Source organism: Hemibagrus wyckioides, linkage group LG15 (assembly GCF_019097595.1).
Source record: "Hemibagrus wyckioides isolate EC202008001 linkage group LG15, SWU_Hwy_1.0, whole genome shotgun sequence".
Classification (NCBI taxonomy): Eukaryota; Metazoa; Chordata; class Actinopteri; order Siluriformes; family Bagridae; genus Hemibagrus; species Hemibagrus wyckioides.
This window is the reverse complement of record NC_080724.1, coordinates 21,077,885-21,095,000: the sequence shown is the minus strand read 5'-3', so window position 1 is coordinate 21,095,000 and position 17,116 is coordinate 21,077,885.

Below are 17,116 nucleotides of genomic sequence, written 5' to 3'. Positions count from 1 at the left end.
TTACCATCATGGGTATTATGTGATATGTATGGATAACTAGTTGTCCATCTTGGAGCAAACTCAACATTTCTGAGGAAACTCAAGTCCTTCAATGGTTGCAGCAAGATGTTAGAGATCTTCTAGTAGCCAGTGCCATATTCTTTGCAGTAGGAATCTGGCTAGGAGGCATCAGAACTGGAGATGCAAAAAGACTCAACAAACAAGAAATCAAGAAATCTCAGGCTCATCTCTGGACAGGTTTGATTTGTGGTGGACTACAGGAGGAAAAGAACGACAACCATCCTCATTACCATCATGGGTCAGGTCGTTGAGCTGGTTAACATCTACAGATACCTTGGAGTCCATCTTGACAACAAACTGGCCTGGATGATCATCTCAGAGGCTTTGTACAGGAAAGTAGTGAGCAAACTCAACATTTCTGAAGAGACTCAAATCCTTTAATGGTTACAGCAAGATGGTAGAGATCTTCTAGAAACCAGTTCTGTCTTCTTTTGCAGTAGGACGCTGGGATGGAGGCATTAGAGCTGGACACTGAAGAAATGGTTCTTGGTCTTGGGCTGATCCTCTGGATGGGTTTGAGGAGGTACAGGAAAATAAAACACTCAATAAACACAGAGACAGTGTGGACAATCAACAGCATCTCATTTGAAGTCATTTGTACCAACAGCGATCACACTGTACACTTGCTCATCACTGTAGAGAAGCTCATTGGTGAAGAGTTGAACTTTTCCGCCATTCATATCCATGTACACTGCCACTGTACTTCTATTTATTCTTTCCATTTCTTTTTCCTTTTCTTTTTCCCCTTTCCCTGTATAAACCCCTTCATTTTATCACTGTTTACAATGTACAACGCACTGTAACTTTAATTTTATTCAAGCATGCTGTTGATATCTGTAGTGTTCACAGCCCACCACTCTCTCTCTCTCTCTCTCTCTCTCTCTCTCTTTCTCTCTCTTTCTTTGTATCTATGTTTAGTGATACAAATGAGTATTGTGATGTATTGTGTGCTTCCCATAAGAAATATCGTTAATGCAGATAATCCATTCCAGCCACCCAAAAATGTTAACAATATTACCAATTTCCAATTCTATAATCATATTTTTGCATTTAAAAACAATCAACATGTACTGTATATGAAGTAACATATGAAGACAAACAAGTTTTGAATGGCTCCCGGACTTACTCACAACGGTTAGCTTGTATGCCGAAAGTGCTTCATTTGGCGATGCAAATTTCTTGCAAAATTTCAATTCTTAAGGCAAAAATTCATAAAAGAGGACATTCATATGCCGAGGTTCCACTATATATATATAAATCTTCCACCTTTCAGGTTTCATGCCCAAATCCTTTCTCAGCCATTAACAGACCTTTGAATACATAACCATTTACATTCCAAAATCAGCCCAGAAAAAAAATGTCTAAACGTTAAAGAATAAAACGTCCAGATGATGGAGAGGGGGAGAAGTAACGGAGTATAAATGTGTGGTGACGTTTAACAGAGAAGAAGTGCAGGAATTTAACAGAGAGGAATTGTCTGGGATGTGATAAGAGCTCCTGTAATAGAACATGTCATAAATCACGGGCCATCACTGGGAAAGGATCAGCCATTCACACATGGCCTTTATAATGAGAAATTTCCAACTGACCAACATAGACTATAAGATAGACTATTTTATCTATTTATTTATTTATTTATTTATTTATTTATTTATTTATTTATTCAGAAGTGGAGTACATCAGTGGAGAGGTATTTATTGAGCCTGTCTATTGAACTGAGTGCAGTTATTTTGGGTGCAATTCAATGTGAAAGACTAAATATTGTAAGCAAAATTATAGATCTGATAAGCAACGAGAGGAAAAAAAACCTTGAGAATTTATGTAAGCATCTACACTGAGGTAAACTGAAAGGAAGACCAAAGTAATATACTGAAATTAGCACTATAGCGATCCACTCTTCTCTTCTCTGAAGGTTTTGCACTAGATCTTGGAACATAGCTGTGGCTTAATCATTCATATGTGAGATTAGGATTCAGGACTGATGGGATGTAGACAAGTTCCAGTTTATCCCAAATGTCTTCAGTGGGGATGAGTCAGAGTGAGAGTCTGTGCTCTGTGCAGGACACTGGAGTTCTTCACTCCACATACTGCTTAACACTCCATGGAGTTCTATAATAAGCTCGCTTGGCTTTGTGCACAGGGGCGTTGTCATGCTGGACTCATCCAAACCAGTTAGCTTATCCCATATGTGTTCAGTGGGGATGAGTCAGGGCTCTATGCAGGACACTTCAGTTCTTCACACCACATACTGCTTAACACACCATGGAGTTCTTCATGGAGCTTGCTCTGCCTTGTGACCAGGGCCGTTGTCATGCAACTGAACTGGTTAGTTTATCGCAAATGTGTTCATTAGGGATGAGACAAAGAGTCAGGGCTCTGTGCTGGACACCTGAGTTCTTCCACTCCACATCCTGCTTGACACACCATAGAGCTTGCTTTGTTTTGTGCACAGGGGCGTCATTATTGAAATCATGCTGCATTCAAACAAACCAGTTAGTTCCTGTAAAAAGGAAAAACTCTGTGCTTCTGACTTTGTTTGAGGAAGAACCTGACATGGCTAGAAGGGTGAGATGTACACAAACTTTAAGTCAAACTCGTTTGTAGGTGAAATAAATCAGCATGGAAATGAGCTCTGTAAGAAAACACAGGTTCCTTGACAGATCTACTGTGCCTCCTTTTGATCATTATGACATGTTTGATATTCGTCCAATCAAACTGTGAAAGATCAGAAAGCTTCACGCTGAGATCACAGAGTCAGTCTTTTTTTTTTAATTGTTTCAGGCTCAGACTTTAAAATGAAGCCAGGGATTATTTGCCAGTTTTCAGTGAATTTTGATTAGGGGGTTTAAATGATAACAAAGAATTGGGGAGAAAAAAAAGCCATATCATTAATTTAAGAGCAAAGATTTTTGTTTTATATCTATGGGTGCAGTTCATTTGATTCGTTTCAAAGTCTGAAGATTTATGAAGATAAAAATAATAATATTGAATGCTTGAGTCAGAGTGAGTATGATGAAATTTTCACAAATTGCAGGTCATGTCACATCCACCGGAGTTTCCCAATTTGTCCAATTCACCCCTTAAAGATCAGAGGTTTAAGGACAGGGCGTTTGACACCAAACCCTTTATCCTCATCCATCCATTCTTCCATCCATCCATTTTCTGTGGTTTCTACACAGGAAACATGGAGTCTATCCCAGCGGATTCGGGTCACAAGTTGGGGTCACCCTGGACAATCACACACACACTCACACATTACGATGCCAATCAACCTGCATCACATGTCTTTGGACTGCAAGAGGAAACCAGAGTACTTGACGAAAACACAGGAAGAACATGCAAACTCCACTGATCAAATATAAAAACCTGCTACACGGCTTCGGCTTCAATTACATCTCGGTTCCTCGTTCAAATTCATCTGTGAATTGTGTGTGAAATTTACAGGCTGAATATCTCACAGTCATTAAGATGTTGGCCAATCAAGCACTCCATGTGGATGAGGACTCAGTTTGGCTCAGAGACACCATGAGGGATGGATTGTAATGGGGAAAATGGCCGTAGTGGACCATACGGATGCCAGCATCATGATGTGTTCAGTATCCTCATCCAACACACTGCTGGATTGTAACCCAAATCCAAATTGGTCCGTACAATACAGAGTGTCTAATTTCATTTTTTTTTGTTTGGATAGCCATTATGGGGCTCTCATGCCCAAATATTTGGACCTGAATGGAACAATGTGGCATTTCACCATTCCCATAGAGGCATAGCTTGTTTTGTTTTCCACAATTAATGAATGCTCTCCATTTTCCACTCACCTTTTTTTTAACCCTGAAGGTAAAATAAGTTGTCCCTGAACATGCAGATATATATAAGAGATCAGCTAGATGCTTAATAATTTCTTCCACATTAAAGCTGTATTTCATATTTCATATTCACATTGTATAGATAGAATTTATGACCTAATCATAATACTGTTTTTTTTAAATAATATTTTCCTTACATACAGTATACATTGAATCTTTTATTTAAAGTCTTGTATTACTTAATTTACATTTCCAAGAGAAAAAAAACCTTTTTTTACAGTTTACATATTCATTAAGACGTTCAAAATGCTTGTTACTAATCACAAAGGTCTATTCTTCTCTTATTTGGCAAATGACTGCATGCTATACATCAATGGAATGGGCTTGGTTTAGCATCCAAGCATTTCAGCTTAGCATCCAATTCATCCAAATCCAGATTTATCAATGCAGAAGACAAATTCTCAAGAGCCGATTCCTAGTTAGCGCTATAGCTAGACTGTGTGCTTTTAAAAGCTAATCCACCAGACTGCAGTGTTGAACTTTAGCATGAGTGACTCTGGCCCTACAGGTCCAACAGGGGCAATCCAGAATCAAGGTCAAAGAACAGGTGGTAGTCAGTATTAAGAGTGGTTGGGTTAAGCACACTAGCAAACAACCATCAATCTCTCCCAATCAATCACTCAAATGAACACACATCGATATTCTCAGTCTTACTAACAGGTACATAACTAACTAGCAGAGACAAGGCAGAGCAAATACAGCAAGTGAGCAATAGGCTAAAGCAGGAAGTGATGACGGAGTCTCTTATATGCAGCAAGGAGTCAGCTGACCAGGCAGGGCATGGCACTAATTAGACTGCCGGAACTGATCAGACTTGGACAGAAGACACAGAAACACCTCCTGAAACAAAAGAAAACACAGAAATAAAACAAAATGGACGTAACACTCATGAAAAGTTGTTGATACTCTAGAAACCACCCAAGAAAACATGAATTTGAAAAAGTATGTTGAGGTAAATTTACCTTACATTAACTGGGTGTTCAGCTTTTGAACAAGTTAGCCTGTTTTCTTTACTTGTGCCAGGATAGACTAGCATCTAGTCCAGTATTTAACATAACTGGCTAAGCGTCTAGTCTAATTCTAGCTTTCCACACAGAGGATTCTTGTGGGATTGTGTCTGCTTTGGTGTTACTTTGGTGGGACACTTTAGTGTCCCAAGTCCTCTTGTGTTCTGAGCCGAACATGCAGTCGAGTCTAATCGAGTCGAGTTGGGATGGTGGTAGCTCAAGTGGTTAAGGTGCTGGGTTGTTCACCAGAAGATCAGGGTTCAAGCCCCAGCTCTGCCAAGCTGCCACCTTTGGGCCCTTGAGCAAGACCCTCAACCCACCCTACTCCAGGGGTGCTGCATCATGGCTGACTCTGACCCCAACACCCAAGGATGGGATATGTAAAGAAAGAATTTCACTGTGCAGTAATGTATATGTGACAAATAAAGACAACTTAAATTTAACAGCCTCCAAGGTGCCTGCAGTATGCCTCCCTAAAAATTCCCATAGCTGACCTTCAAGCAAGGAACCCTACCAACAATGCTAGCTTTTTGTGGAAGTTTGGAGAAATACACACTGGTAGGCACAGGCCAGAGTAAAAGGATTAATTCAATTAATTAATTTTTTTATAAACATGATTCAAACACAGAAAGAAAGAAAGAAAGAAAGAAAGAAAGAAAGAAAGAAAGAAAGAAAGAAAGAAAGAAAGAAAAACATTGTCACTCGTTGGCTACAACACAACAACTGATCAGGACAACCTTACCAAGGTCTGCCTGAGCTGATTCTTAGCTATGAGTCTCATCATATTGTGTCCAGGTCATTCTGACCATCTAACAATTTACACAAACAGTCTCTGGTCACAAACAACTTCTACCCACATACACATAGGTTCCGAACTTCTTCCTTTAAAATGCACTAGAAAAACACTAGATTATACCTTACTTTTAGGAATCATGTTCCTATTTTTACTTCTGGAACATTTCTACTTTCTTGTAAGTATAATTTCTCAGTATATTCCCCAGCCGATCTAGAGAAAATGCTACTTCCAGTTCATATAAAGCTTTACCATGGAGCTGGGATTGAGGCCTAGTGCATACTAAGACGGATAAAAACGTTTTACCTGAGCTAGCTTTTTCATTTAATTTACCTAAAAGTGTCCCACGACATTTACACTAGCGTTCAAAAGTTTGGGATCACTTGGAAATTTTCTTCTGACCATTTTGAGTCTGTAAACGAACCCACAATTCCTGACGCTCTAGACACTAAACCAACCTAAAGAAAGTCACTTTTATTGCTCCGCTAATCAGTTCAACAGTTTTCAGCTTGCTTGAACAAATGCTAAAGGGTTTTCTAACAATCAATTAGCCTGATAAAATGATTAAACTGGATTAGCAGACATAACATGAGACTGAACCAAAGGACTGATGGTTGCTGAAAATAAAAATGAATCATCTGATTAATGTTAATGGGTAAAAATTGTTTTTTCTTTGGAAAAATCAAGGAAATTTCCACATAATCCCAAACTTTTAAACAGTAGTGTATACTATCAGCCATGACATTCTGAGCAGTGCCAGGTGAAGGGAATAATACTGACCATTTCCTCATCATGGCACCTGTTAGTGGGTGGGATATATTAGGCATCAAGTGAACATTTTGTTCTCAAAGTTGATGTGTCAGAAGCAGGAAAAATGGACAAGTGTAAGGATTGGTGTGAGTTTGAGGAAGGGCCAAATTGTGATGGCTAGACGACTGGATCAGAACGTCTCCAAAACTGCAGCTCTTGTGGGGTGTTCCCGGTCTGCAGTGGTCAGTATCTATCAAAAGTGGTCCAAGGAAGGAACAGTAGTGAACCGGTGACAGGGTCATGGGCGGTCAAGGCTCATTGATGCATGTGGGGAGAGAAGGCTGGACTGTGTGATCCGATCCAACAGACAAGCTACTGTTGCTCAAATTGCTGAAGAAGTTAATGCTGGTTCTGTGTCAATACACAGTGCATCAATGCAATGGTCAAGACCATTTTGGCAGCCAAATTGGGACCAACACAATATTAGGCAGGTGGTATTAATGTTATGCCTGATTGGTGTATGTCATGTATTCATGTACACCTCTGTCCTCTTGCTCCAGAAAGAACAGGAACCTTTTTTAACTTTTTTCATGTCAAATTCATTATTGCTCATTCCTCTCTGTTCCAGAAAGGGCATGTGTTCACTTATTGAGTCTCCAAGTTCTTTCACAAGGTCCTTGAGGCAGAATGACTCTAAAGTAAATATCAGATCATCACATGTGATCCTGGTGGGACGTCTTGTCTGCTTAGCTACTCTAAGCTGCTTTTAGATGACAAATCTGTAGTTGAACTTTAATCATAATGAAAGTAATGCGGTTATTCTCTGTTCGATCTCATCTGATCTGGAGTCTTAGGAGCTTGCTTGATTCCAATCTCTCTACTCCCTGACCATGCAGTAGAAGAGTGAGGAGATCAGGTCTGTTTTGTACAGTGGCTGAGAAGTTTAAAACAAAATAACAAATCCAAAAACACAAGGACAATTCAGACAAAGCAGAAAAGGTAGGTATAGCTTGTGAATGTAATTCTTACAGCTGATTGGACGAGATATCTGTCACTCAAGATATACAAGAAGTTGGAAATTGTATATCTAGCTTTAATTCTTGTACATGTGTGGAGTTTTGCCTTCAATTTAAATCTTTTAAAGAAAGTAACAAACATACTGTATATATATTTATACTCATAAAAAAATAGAATTCATTCAGCGCTACTGTGAGGAAGGACATATGGCGTGATTTCGGATATACTGATAGTGTATCATGGTGTAAAGTTTAGTTTGCGAACTCTAAAAACACACTTGAAGAACGCAGGAATGTTTGGAAGAGATTAAAGAATGTAAGGTTAAACTATAACAGCAACTATAATGTAAGGAGCGCTATAACAGCAGAGCTGCGTTCATACACACACCAATCCACTTTCTACTGCTGCAGCCTGCTGGAATTCCTGTATATCCTGAGTGACAGATGTCTCGTCCAATCAGAGGAAAGAATTTTTTTCGCAGACTTTACCAACCTTTTCCAGATTGTCTAAATTGTCGTGTTTTTGGATCTGTTGTTGTGTTTTCTGATATGTTATTGGTTTTTATGATTCGTTATTGTGCACTTCTCGGCCTCTGTAATTTTGAGAAGAACGTTGTTTGAAGAACGTTTGCTAAAAATAAAAACAAAACCTGAAGCTTTTACTAAGGAGAACTTCTATCAACAGTCAAAGTCAGGTCATCTGCATATATACTGGATTCCACACCACCAGGCAACATCTGCTTAAGCGTATTCATGGAGACCAGCGAATGAATACGGGATATATCAAGCGCTCTCGGGGGAAACATCGGCTTTATCGTCTTCCCACCAGAACGTTCCATAGGGTTAACCACAGATACTCGGCGATACCGAGCGATGCTAATGTGGGTAAAAGCTGTGCATGATCTATATTTTTAAAAGCCTTGGGAAAAATCTATAAAACCATTAGATGCATCAAATTTAAGGAGTGTATATGTAGCGTTTGGCCGATCTTGCACAACATGCAATAATGCAGAGATGGTTTTATTTACCTCCATAAATATCTATTCTCTATAAAGCCATGTTGAGAGATTTTAATAGCAAATCCAATTCAATCTCCATAATAATAATAATAATAATCTCCTTATTATTTTCCTTTAATGCTCAGGTAGGAATCTTGTCTCTCCCTAAAGACTATTTCCATCCAATTTTTCCTAGAATTTATTTATTTTTTTCACCTCTTGGATGTTGATAATGGTCATAAAGGATGGTTATAAACGTGCCATTAAAAAGGTATCTAAAACAGGTCAAAACAAAGCATTTAAATAATAATTCTCAATAAATTCCATCCTCCTCCTCCACCATCTCAAAATACAATCCTACTGCACTGTACAAGCTAATAATAAACTTCCTGTTCTGAATATAGTTATTTTTAATGTTTCATAGGCTAGTTGCTTTACAAAGTAGCCCAAATGCCAGATAGAGTAAAGGTGCTTCATAAAATCTTCTTAAAATGTCTTGGCCCCTTTACAGAAGTGTGAGTTAACCTTTAAGATAAAATGAGGTTTTTATTAAATGTGTAATTATCCCTCATGGAGAATCTAGAGTGGAATGACTTAACTTAAGATAACTTAAGAATATAACATATGAGAAGGAAGAAAAATTAATAAAAAATAAAAGCTGTTATGAAGACATTTTTGAAGTCAGAAGAATCCTAAATATCTAAAAGGTCAGCCGAGAGACATAGTCCCTCCAGTGTGTCCTGAGTCTTCTCCGGGGTCTCTTCCTGGTGGGGCATGCCCGGAAAACCTCCCCTGGGAGACGTCCAGGAGGCATCCGAAACAGGTGCCCGAGCCACCTCAACTGACCCCTTTCGATGTGGAGGAGCAGCGGCTCAACTCTAAGCTCCTCCCGGGTGACACAGCTCCTTACCCTATCTCTAAGGGAATGCCCCGCCACCCTACGAAGGAAACTCATTTCAGCTGCTTGTACCCGGGATCTCGTCCTTTTGGTCATGACCCAAAGCTCATGCCCATAAGTGAGAGTAGGAACATAGATTGACTGGTAAATCAAGAGTTTCGCCCTTCGGCTCAGCTCCTTCTTAACCACAACAGACCAGTACATAGACTGCATTGCTGCTGCCGCTGCACCAATCCATCTGTCAATCTCCCACTCCATCCTTCCCTCACTTGTAAACAAGACCCGGAAATACTAAAACTCCTCCAACCTAGAGGGGACAATCCACCTTTTTCCGGTCGAGAACCATGGCCACAGATTTGGAGGTGCTGATCCTCATCTCAGTTGCTTCGCACTTGGCTGCAAACTGCCCCAGTGCATGCTGTAGGTCCTGGATTGAAGGAGCCAACATGACAACATCATTTGCAAAAATCAGAGATGAAATCCTGTGGTCCCCAAACTGGACCCCCTCCAGCCCCTGGCTGCACCTAGAAATTCTGTCCATAAAAATAATGAACAGAACTGGTGACAAAACTGCATTGTTCCTCCTGAATCCAAGGTTCGACTAACGGTCAGACTCTCCTCCCCAGTACCCTGGAATAAACTTTCCCTGGGAGGCTGAGGAGTGTGATCCCCCTATAGTTGGAACACACCCTCTGATCCACCTTCTTAAAAAGAGGGACCACCACCCCGGTCACCCAGTCCAGAGGCACATCCAGAGACTTAAGGTACTCAGGACGAATCTCATCCACTCTGCTCTGCTTCCTCTATCGAAGGCATATCAGTGGGATTGAGGAGATCTTCGAAGTATTCCTTCCACCGACTAACAATATCCCCAGTCAAGGTCAGCAACTCTCCACTTCCATTGTAAACAGTGTTGGCAGAGAGCTGCTTACCACTTCTGAGGTGCCGGACGGTCTGCCAGAATTTCCCTGAGGCTGACCGATAGTCCTTCTCCATGGCCTCACTGAACTCCTCCCAGATCCGAGTTTTTGCTTCTGCAACCACCCAGGCTGCAGCTGGCCTAGGGTGTCCTGGTACCACATGTACTGATGGGCACCCTTATGCTTGAACATGGTGTTCATTATGGACAAACCATAGCTAGCACAGAAGTCCAATAATAGAACACCACTCCAGTTCAGGTTTGGGGGTAGGGGGGCATGGGTCAATAGGGACATTGGGGGCATTGAAGTCCCCTAGTACAGCTATAGAGTCCCCAGTCAGAGCACGTTCCAGCACCCCTCGCAGGGTCTCCAAGAAGGTCAGGTACTCCACACTGCTGTTCAGCCCATAAGTCGAAACAACAGTGAGAAACCTATCCCCGGCCCGAAGACGCAGGAAAACCACGCTCTCGTTTACCGGGGAAAACTCCAACACATGGCGGCTGAGCCGGGGGGCTATAAGCAAACCCACCCCAGCCCGCCATCTCTAACCACGAGGCACTCCAGAGTAGTAGAGAGTCCAACCTCTCTCAAGGAGTTGGATTCCAGAGCCCAGGCTGTGTGTGGAGGCGAGCCCGACTATCTCTAGGCGGTACCACTCAACCTCCCCCACCAGCTCAGGCTCCCCCCCCATGGGGTGACATTCCATGTCCCAAGAGCCAGTTTCTTTAACCAGGGTTTGGGTCGTCGAGGCCCCCGTCCCAAACCACATAGCACTGACTCCTTCCCCTTATGTTCCCCTATGCACCAATACACCAAGGCAAACTCCTTGTATGTGTAAAACCTAAAGTACTTGGCAATAAAGCTGATCCTGACTGATTTTTTTTTTTATTCCTCCACCACTAGATGTTTAAGGAATTATATGAGATTATTATTTGTCTAATATCTCAACTAAGACTGCGTCTGTCTAATTTCTACCAAATTATCATAAACAGCACATGAAATGAGCCAAGGTCATCAGCTCAACTGAATTCCACTTAAATCTTGAAAACAGCATTTAAAATAAAAAAATGTGTTCTATTCAATAATATTCAAGAGTCTAATAGACAGAGTTTAGTAATTTAAAAATAAATATTAAGCCGAAGTAATGAAATAATATCCAAAATGGATATCCAAAATAATAGAGCGCGTCAACGTGTTTCAGCATCAACGTGCGACAGTTCATCATCACAGTTTCTCTATTTGTTTTAAAATATGAAATAAAATTTAAAAAAAATGGAAGTGTTAAGAGCAAAATTGAGACAAAAGAAGGAAGCATGTCTTCTGTTTTGCTGCCTGCTGTTAAGCGTTTCTTCATTGTGCTCTGATTGACAAAGTGGGATTTTTTTTGGCAGAAATTCGCTGGTGATTTGATGGAATGATGTGTCACTAAGGACGCTTGTTTATTGTGTGTGTGTGTGTGTGTGTGTTATTGATTGTGCAAATCCTTGGTAGATGAGAAGGCTAGCGAGCTTGGCTGTATCCTGACAGAAATTCACGCAAATCTTCCAAAACTGTTTACACCTCCTCCGCAACGCCTCTGCCTCTTTTTTTCCTCCACATGGTGGTCGACCCTCAATTTTAAGCCTTTTTTGACCCCACCCCCAAGAAAAAGCAGTTTCTGTACACTCTCAGTACTTTTCCTAGAGCATCATCTTCATCTCCAGTTGGACCGTAAAAACAAAATCGGCTTCCAGCAAAGAGAAAAACAGTTTTCTTCTCTCTCTCTCTCTCTCTCTCTCTCTCTCTCTCTCTCTCTCTCTCTCTCTCTCTCTTTCTTTCTCTTTTTCTCTCTTGCTCTCTCTCTCTCTCTAGTGAGACGCCGCGAACGTGCTCGGAGGTTATCGGAGCGCGTGGATGTTATTCTACCTCTTTGATCAGGTCATCGAAGCCTTCCAAGATTAATAATGCATCGGCAAGGAAAAAAAAGGAAATCAGGATTGTGCAGCTTGCACAAATCAGAGGGTTTTATCCCGAAGCAGCCTGCATTACACACGATTAAAGCGATGCCATGCCTCGAACGCTCCCGACACCCTTAAAAAACTTTTACAGCCATGCATTATTCATAACATCGCCGAACGTGATAATGCATTCTCACACACTTAGTCCTGGGCGAGTTATGGGCAAATTTTAAATGTTGCATAATCAGAGCCTGGGACAAGGACATTAAGGACACTGTGTGTGTATGTGTGTAAGGGGATAGTTATTTTGCTTTCAGGAATTAATCTAATATCTATGAGTTACTTTATGAGAAGCACAAATTTTTCTTTTCTTTTTTTTTTCTATATATATAAAAATAACAAGCAAGTCCAGTCCAGTTCAAAAGCATGGAGCTTTAAGATGTAAGGAATAAAACACTTTGTTAAACACTGTGTAAATTTTTGTTCACATTTAAAGACAATAACAGCTGATCGTAAAGACGAGCACTGTACATAACATCATATAACATCAGAAGAGAAGCTTAAAGACAAAGCGGACCTCGTGACGTGACCTCCGAGTGTGGCATGATGTTACAGAAAAATAATCAACAACTGGTAGTAATGCAGTGGTGAGTTCCAGTCCCTTCCCTAAATGTGATTATCTTCCACTAGCAGCAAGCTAGTTTTACTTTTAACCAATGATTCCATTTATAATTAGATGTATTACTTGTGTTACAGTAAACACTGCACCTTCTGCTTCTTGTAAGTTAATAAAACAAAAAAGAGTTCCCATATTAAAACTTAGAGCTTTACAGCAATTCTTATTGGAGACTCCATCCATTAAAGTTTTACATATAAATGTTTACTGAAAGCATTAGCCATACAAACCCTCTCAACACATTGTTGCTATGGAAACGGTATTGTTATGGAGGTTAAATTTGTTAAAAAAAAATTTCAGTCAACACTTTTTTGACCAATCAGAATCCAGATATCTGCGGTACTTATAGCTCTGCATGTTATTTGAGTCTTTAATGAATCAAGCATAAAAGCATGTAGTCAAGCATAAAATATATATATTTTTTTTTAGATTTCCATTGTTGCCTTTGTTTTTTTCTTTTTTTAATTGGACAAATGTTTTTTTCAATGTAATTAAACAAAACCTATTTCCGTGGAGGTTCTGTGAGGTCCTCATGAGTCTGGTTTCCGTCCAAGTGTCTTGCTAGCTTGAAGCATGTTTCCGAAATGCCTTCAGAATGCACATATGGAGCACAAACCGCACGAGGGATCTGGAGAATCACAAATTTCCGGAGGCGTCGCTATCGCTACGTGAACCGATCTACAGACACATGACGAGAACATTATGCAACAGCATCACAGAAATATTCCACTCTACCTTGAGTTAGAGTACGGAGTCCTGGGAGCCCCGAGGGTGTGTGACGCATAGCCCAGGGGTAAGTGTTACAACGGTGAAGATCACAAAACTCTGAGTGGAGCCCCAGGATCGGAAGTGTGAAACACTGCTCTAGAGCACGGGGGTTGTTCGATCTTATCCGGGAAGATCTGCTGTCGGGTCTGGTTTTCCTTCCAGCCAAGCAGAGTCTAATGAAAGCCAAGGTCAAGAGGTTAATCAGACGGAATTGGACAGAATCGCACAGACTCCTGCTTGATTGGATTAAAAAACTGCATCCATGTCGGATAAGATAGGACATCTACAGCATGATGCACACAAAAAAAATCCTGGTTAAGGATGAAACAGGAAGTAGGTCACAGCAGAAGGCAAGAAATGCTGTGTTTCCTTTAGGCTGAACTCTATGAAGTTTGAAATGTAAGCAAAACGTCGAATTTCCTTTAGCATTAAAATGCTAAGCTCAGCAGAGTTGCTTTGCACATCCATGCCTTTAAACCCACAAGCTTTTGAAAAGTCCACTAATTACTTCAAATTAATATTCAGAAGTTTTAATACAAAGCAGCGAGGACCTGAATAAATAGTGTCAGCGTAGCTCTTTGCATTCATCCCCGGCAGTTTGCTTATAAATCACAGGACGAAATGCCATGTAATTCAATTTGGGTTTAATTTGCACAGACATGCCTCCAAATGGAAAGGTCGGCCCTTTCTCGGCGAGCTCCGTCCGTTTTATATTCCGGCTAAGGAAATGGGCGTAATGGTCCGAGATTGATTTCTTTGAGATTACAGATTGATTCTGTCTCCACCGTGGCTTGATGGGGTTTCAGTCCCCTGCATAAACACTGTGTTTATTATCTGTGAGCCTAATTTGATGTGGAATGGGTTCTCTCTCCTCTCCTCTCCTCTCCTCTCCTCTCATGCGGAGTATCTTTCAGGTTCAGATGGTGGGATAAAATGGATGGGATGAAGGGGTTTAAAGATTTTAAGTCTTTAAGATCAGGTAATAAACATTAACATAGATGAATGTGTGCCAAGAAGAAAAATAATGTATTTTGTCATGGTTCTGAGTGAAGATACTGGTGTCCACTTCAAATATTTGATTTAGTATTTGCGTAGTTTTACAGTGTCATGGCTAATTTGAATACAGTTGAGGAAATCTCACTGGAAATGCAGTGCTGGTGCATGCTGCTGTGGCTAAAATCACTGATCTGTATTTTACATGTATGTAGAAAATAAAGAGAAGTGATCGATCTTGTTTTAGTGAACAAAAATGAGCCAGAACGTGGAATTGAACAAAAATGATCCTGTCACGGACACAACGAGCACAAGCACTCAACCACGCCCCCAATCACCACAATACTGATCACCTACACCTAATCACCGGTACACTTTAAAGCTCAAATGCCATAGAGTCAGCGTTTGGGTTTAATGTTCCTTATGCTGTGTATGCGCGCCTTACCTGTCCTCCATTGGATTGCTATTTGCTACTCCTGCCCCTCTCTTCTCTGGTGGAATTTAGATAAGACTGTTTAAGTTAAGTTACGCTTCTTTTAGCTCACCTTTTTACACTGATTCTTGCTGCACGATAAAAGGCACATTGACTCACCTGCTTCTCTCCAGTCTCCATTCCTGGTGTTGTGTGACCGATTCATTCATGTTTTTTTTTAGGATTTGTTCAAAAATACTGATTCATTAATGAACAAAACAATACTAAAGTTTAAGTTAACAAAAAATGAATCAGAATGTGGAAGATTGTGTTTAAGAGAACTAAAACACTGATTCATTCATGGACAAAACACCACTATCTAAAGTTTAAGTAAACTTAAAATGAGTCAGTTTGTGGAAGTTTGTGTTTATGTGAACAAAAAGATTCGGAATGTGGAAGTAAACAAGAACGATTCATTCTCTGATAGGATTTGTTCACTGATTCATTAATAACTAAAGTTTCAGCAAACAGAAAATGAGTCAATGTGGAAATGAACAAAAATGATTCATTCTTTATCATAGGATTTGTTCAAAAACACCGTTTCATTGAAACGAAACACCACTAACTAAAGTAAATCAAAATTATATGATAGATGAATCAGATGATTTGTTTCGTCAGGAACAGTTGGACAGTTCCCTGCCGGGCCTGGGGAGGGCGCTGGCAGGTGAACCCTGGAAGCCTGCACACACACCACGGGCATCCGGGTTTGAGCCCTGCATAGGGCGGGGGTCCCGAACGTTACATGTTTACTTAAGATTTGTTCAAAAACAATCTGATTCGTTCCCAAACTGAACACCACTGACTATCATTGGAAGGTAGTGAGTTCAAATCCCAGCACCTTCAAGCTGCCTTTGTTGGATCCTTAACCAAAATCCCTTTACGCCTAAACTGCTCACTTCTAATCCAGTCTCAGTTTTAAGATGTTTTGGATGAAATGCAAACTTTATTTCAGGAAAAGTGAAACCAGACTCCTCTCTGATGCGTATTCTGGCAATATCTATGGAAGGGGTGTGTGTGGATAGGGGAAGGGGGGGTTAGGATATACCTGGCATCCCTACAAGCAACAGTAATTTGACCACTGCATGTTGCATGTTTCCAGGCTTCCAAAATATCATGATGGAGAGTCTGAAAATCTCATCACTATTTCCAAAAAAATCTGCTTCTACAAACCTTTAGCCATAACTCTTCATCATCTATCTTTCATCACCTTCTGCTCTCCAGATAAGAGGAAACTCTTGTGTTTTGGCAAAACCAGAAGCTCCAACATTCGAACACATTTACATAAAGATGAGTGGGTGGGAAAAAAACCCACACCTCTTACTCGAACTGTGAGAGAGACAGAATCCAGGCAGTCGAGTTTAGGACTAAAGTGCCTTATGGTGGTTGTCTGGAACTCCAGGGATTTAAGCTGCTCACGATATAGAAGCCTAAATAATTTGTTTGGGGGGAACAAAAATAAAGTCCCCTGTCCTCTGGTCCTCCTGCAACAGAGCAACGTAGCCAGCATGCTGGAAGCTGTGTTCGAGACTTTCTCTTCTTCGAGTTACTGCCAAAAAAGTACCGAACCCAGGCGCCCTATTTCTACCCAAGGGTGAAATTGCCTATTTGTAATTTCCATTACAACCTGGCCTTGAAAAATGATTTTTATCATCTGAGGGGAGAGATTTTTTTTTCCTTCTTCCTCTCTCTCCTCTCACTTCCTTTACCTCGCTCTCATTTCGAGGACGTGCCGTTTGATGAAATGTCCCCTCTTCAGTCTTTTTCTTTCCTTTTCTCCCGCTCTTCTAGTTTGCTCACTTTTCTTGATGTTGATGGATGAACGAGTGCCTCGGTGTTTGAGTGGTCAGTCCCGTGTTGCCTTTAGGCTCGGTTCAGTTTGTTCACAGTGACATGAGGCTTGTGACAGAAGATTTCACTTTGCCTCTGTGGTTGTAGCCTGCGGTGCAGAGCGGAGTGGGTGGA